Below are 4,417 nucleotides of genomic sequence, written 5' to 3' on the forward strand. Positions count from 1 at the left end.
GTGTTTCTACTCTCTGTATTGTATCAGACTGGAATAGACTCTCTCAAGAGAAAAATTTCTTACAGAAAATTGGACCCTGCTGATATGAAAGCCCTTTTCAGCCCTTTGGTATAATTATTCTGTCCTTATTTAGACTATGCTTAGAACTGCTTTGCACACAAGTCACTTATTTACACTGTGGGTTTTTTTTCATATTTTTGAATTGTGCTTTGATGTTGTTTAGAGACTATCCAATGTTGGGCTCCTGTTGTGTTCAGTTCTGCGTGTACGTGACAAGAAGCAGAGAGGAAGCACTATTAACCCTGTTTTACAGCTCGTTCTTGGGAGGCTTTTATTTAATAAACCGAAGACGGAAATTGCTAAGAGCTGAATCTAGATCTTGTAGATACCCTAAACAACAAAACCATCTTATCTGATCTTGCTACCACTCCCAAAGAGACAGAGGAAGTGTCTGCATCTGGAGTGTTTTCTACAGCCAGCCGTGGTTTTTAGACTTGGGTATTGTCTTTGAGCCTTCCACATGTTCAATTCCTATTTGCACCAAAGAGTAACTTTGTGGCAGCTAGAACCTTCCCTTTACGTAGTCATCAAGTCTAGACTTTCTGACCATATCCACCAATTTTTGTGACGAGCTTTGCACCACTGGGTTTGCGTGTTGCCAGGCATGCAGAAAAAAACAGTCTGCCTATGGTTTGCTGGATGTCTGTGAGTACAACCATACAGTTGAAAGATGGATGGATTATATTCCTCCTAAAAAGGAAATGCTGTTTCTTTCCATCACAGGATTGCCCATTTCTCTATCTCTAGTGATGTGACAAGCATGCTGTTGCTAAAAAGAGAGCTGTATTTTCACTCTCCAACAAATACGACTTTGTTGTCTATTGAGTATTCCATATTCAGAGGGATTAAGTCCCTTCCATTAAAATATAATCTTAGTATTCACCAAGCTTGCAAAAAGCATAAGCATGTTGTTAACTTAGAATAACTCTGGTGTAAAGAAGGATACTGTCATGTCTATTACTGTCATGTCTAAAGTCAAGCCTATACATACATATGTACCATTTTAGGACTATCATTTTGCAGTTTGTGATGGGTGTTTGAGTGATTACATCCACTAATGAATATTAGACAAGTTAAAATATCTCCATCAATTTGTCTGTTTAGTTGGATTTGTTTTACTAATTTTTTGGATTTTTGACCAACAAAGTATTTGATAAGAAGATCCATATAGTGATTAGCTGCTTCTGTGGTGCTTCTTACTGTGAAAGCGGCTTTTTGACTCCCAGATAACACAGTAATGACTTTGAAATAAGTTGCACAACCACCCTATTGCAGTAATACTGAATGGCATCTGAAAATGATGTAGCATTAAAATTTGATCAATGTGCTGTCTATAGTGCCTTGACCTTTTAATCATGGCACTGTATGGAAAGGCTGTCATCCATGTGAGAGGAGAAAGGCTGTTTCCCTGCTCTTCTAACACCGTTGTGTTCAATCAACAGTTCCTTTTCTTTCCCTAAGCTTTCTCTGAAAATCTTGGGGAACCCAAACATCTGATGGTCTGGAAATGCCTTTGCATTGTAGCAGATTTTATTCTGAGGGAATAAAAGTCAGATGAGGTTCTTCTAGGAAAAAAGCGTTGTTGTTTCCTTCTGACACAATAGTGTCTGTGTCATTTCAGCTGTGGTGTGACCCTTAACTGCTGCGATATGAGAGTAGACTTTACTAATTGCCTCTCATCCCCTGACATGGGTTAGAGTTGCAAAGGTTAATTGCTCTGTCATACGACAGAGTCAGCATCTACTGATGCCAGCAGTTAACAGTAAGTCTATAACACAACCTTACTATCTTTGGTTTTTGGTTAAGATCTTTGGACTCTAAAATGACTGTCTCTCTTTAAAACAAAATGTTCAGGCAGCTTTTCTGTTATACACAGTTACTGGCTGTGTCTCTCAGGCAAAAAAAAAATATTGCAACAGTGTGATCTTGATCTGCTCAAAGAAACTGGCAGCTGCAGCTTTTCTAAGTCAAGTTTGGGTCAATAAGATGAAAGCTTTTGATATTCGTTAGTCTAACCACCCTTTTATTCCCAGAAGGATTTCTAAAGCCACCTCATTATTTCTGTAAGGCCTAATCAGCAAAATAAAGAGAGAAATCAGTGCAAGACCTTCCAAAGGATGTAAGCATTTCAGGGTGTTTCTACCTTGCAGCCCAGCAAGGTTTGCAATGTGTGAATGGCATAGCACTGCTGGCAAGCTCACCACTGTAGCAGAGCTCCCTTGAGCCTCTCTTGCCTACTTGTGGATGAGATTTAAGATACCTGCTTCAAGTTGTGTTTAAAGTTAAGGACAACTTTTCAGACCCAATGTACAGGAGAATACAGGAATGAGATAATACCATGCATAAGATAAAACCATTCACAAACAGAAATGATGGCTGTTAAGAAGACAGGGTATGGGTGAGGCAGGAAACGGGGAAGAGAAACAAACCGCACAGAATGACAGAAAAAGAATTTTCTTCTTGGGAGATAAGTATTTTGAAGGAAAAGATCTGCCTGTTAATTTGTTTTATATATTTAGATGGGCATGATCGTGGGCCAGACCACTGTACAGCTGCCTGAACTGGGTACTTGAAGACTCATCTCTGCAGGGCTGGCCTCTTCTCCTTGCTCTGCACCCCTGGAGCAGTTTGGGATGGGGGTGAGGGTAAACTCCCTAAACAGCAGCAACTCTCTCCAAGAAGAACAGGTGATGGAGCAGGGGAGCAGGCTGCAGAGGTGACATGGATGGTCAGCGCCTGGTAGCTTTTCTGCAGACCTGTTCCCTGCGCACTGTTCTGCGGGAGCTGCGCTGCGTGGCCGCCCACGGCAGCCAGCCGTCCCTCCTGCAGCTACGCTTGTTTTGGCTGCCTGTGCAGGCGCTCCCGCGCAAGCTGTTCTGCGCTGCTCCTTCCACGCTAGCAATTCTGCACATCTGCGTCCGGCCTCCGCAGCAGTCGTCCTGTCTGCTCTTCTCCACTGGTTTCGCAGCAGCTATTCCCTGCTACCATGTATCCCAGACAGCAGTCTCATGCTCTCTTAATTTTGTTTTGACTACTTGCTTCTTGCTTGGGGCTTTGTTAGTTTAGCAGGAATCTGGAAGAAAGAGGCTTTTTTTTTTCTTCCCAAGTTCTGAAGTCCGCAGCGCTGTGCTGAGCATTTCCAGTCCACAGCATAATACCAGGGTTGATGAAAAGTTTGCTTTAACCACAAGCGGCTGCAGGATACAGAAGGTGATGCTGCCTCTGCTCAGGCACCTCCAGCCAGGAACTGTTGTTCAAAGATGTGCGGGGTTGCAAACCTCTCCCCAAGGGCTGTGTAGGGGTGCTGTGGGTATGCTCTGTGTACCCACACACAGCACCAAAGCCTGAGGACTGCTTTGAAGCAGGAAAAAGACTTTAAAAGGGATGGGAAAGGAGATGTAGCCTGTTTATTTTATTTTATTCCCTTTATTTACATGGGTTTCTATAATCTTCATTTAACTGAATGTGCCTGGGGAAAACATCCAGGTCTGTGTTTGTTCTCATCCCTCTCCCCACAGTAGCAGATTATTTTTGCGACTTTGGTGTTCTGCAAATAGGAGATTGGGTCTTTTATCCAGACCTTCCCAGTGCTTATGTCAGCAGATACAGCTTGATGGGTTTTCCTGTAGAAAATCTTTACAGGTCACACCATGGGATGTAAACCTGGATAAAAAGAACAAGAACCACCGGCAGTAAAGCCAGAGTTACTTAAAAGATCTTGCTGTCTCGTCCAATTCTCTGCCTTTTGGTAAACTTGTGAGGCAATGTTACCTTGCATTTTTCTACCAAACTATGTTCAACGGTACATTCACCAGCAGTGAACCAACACACTTGTGTAGCTGTGCGTGGATAGGGGAGTAGAGCTTCAGGCTGTTGCAGTCACAAACAAAAAAGAGAATAAAAGATCTTTATTTTTTCTCTTTTGATTTTTATCCTCTGGCCAGGAAGGTCAGATAGAGCAGGTCTTCCTCCATCCCTGTCCATCAAAAGGCTCCCCTGGAGGCTGTGAGAATATGTCAGTACTAAACAGCATTTTTCCTTATAAAACTCTCTAGAGAATAACAGAAGCAACCACTCACTCTTTCTTTCTTCAACAAACACTGGCCAGGGCTTTCACAAACAGCAAACTGAGGCATAGTCAGGAAAAAACAAGTTCTTAAAGGAAGCAGTCGCCAAGGAAAATAATTGGGCAGCATGAGGGGTTTGGTGACGCAGCTGCACAGCTGTGAAGTTCAATGACTTCTAGATTGCCTCCATCTGAAATTGCATCCCACGATGAAATGCTCTTCTACCTCCAGAGTTATAAATAGCTGAGCATGGTGATTTGCTGCTTGAAATCCCAGCAGCATCTTGGGGG

The sequence above is a fragment of the Apteryx mantelli genome, chromosome 5, assembly GCF_036417845.1.
Source record: "Apteryx mantelli isolate bAptMan1 chromosome 5, bAptMan1.hap1, whole genome shotgun sequence".
NCBI classification, from domain to species: Eukaryota; Metazoa; Chordata; class Aves; order Apterygiformes; family Apterygidae; genus Apteryx; species Apteryx mantelli.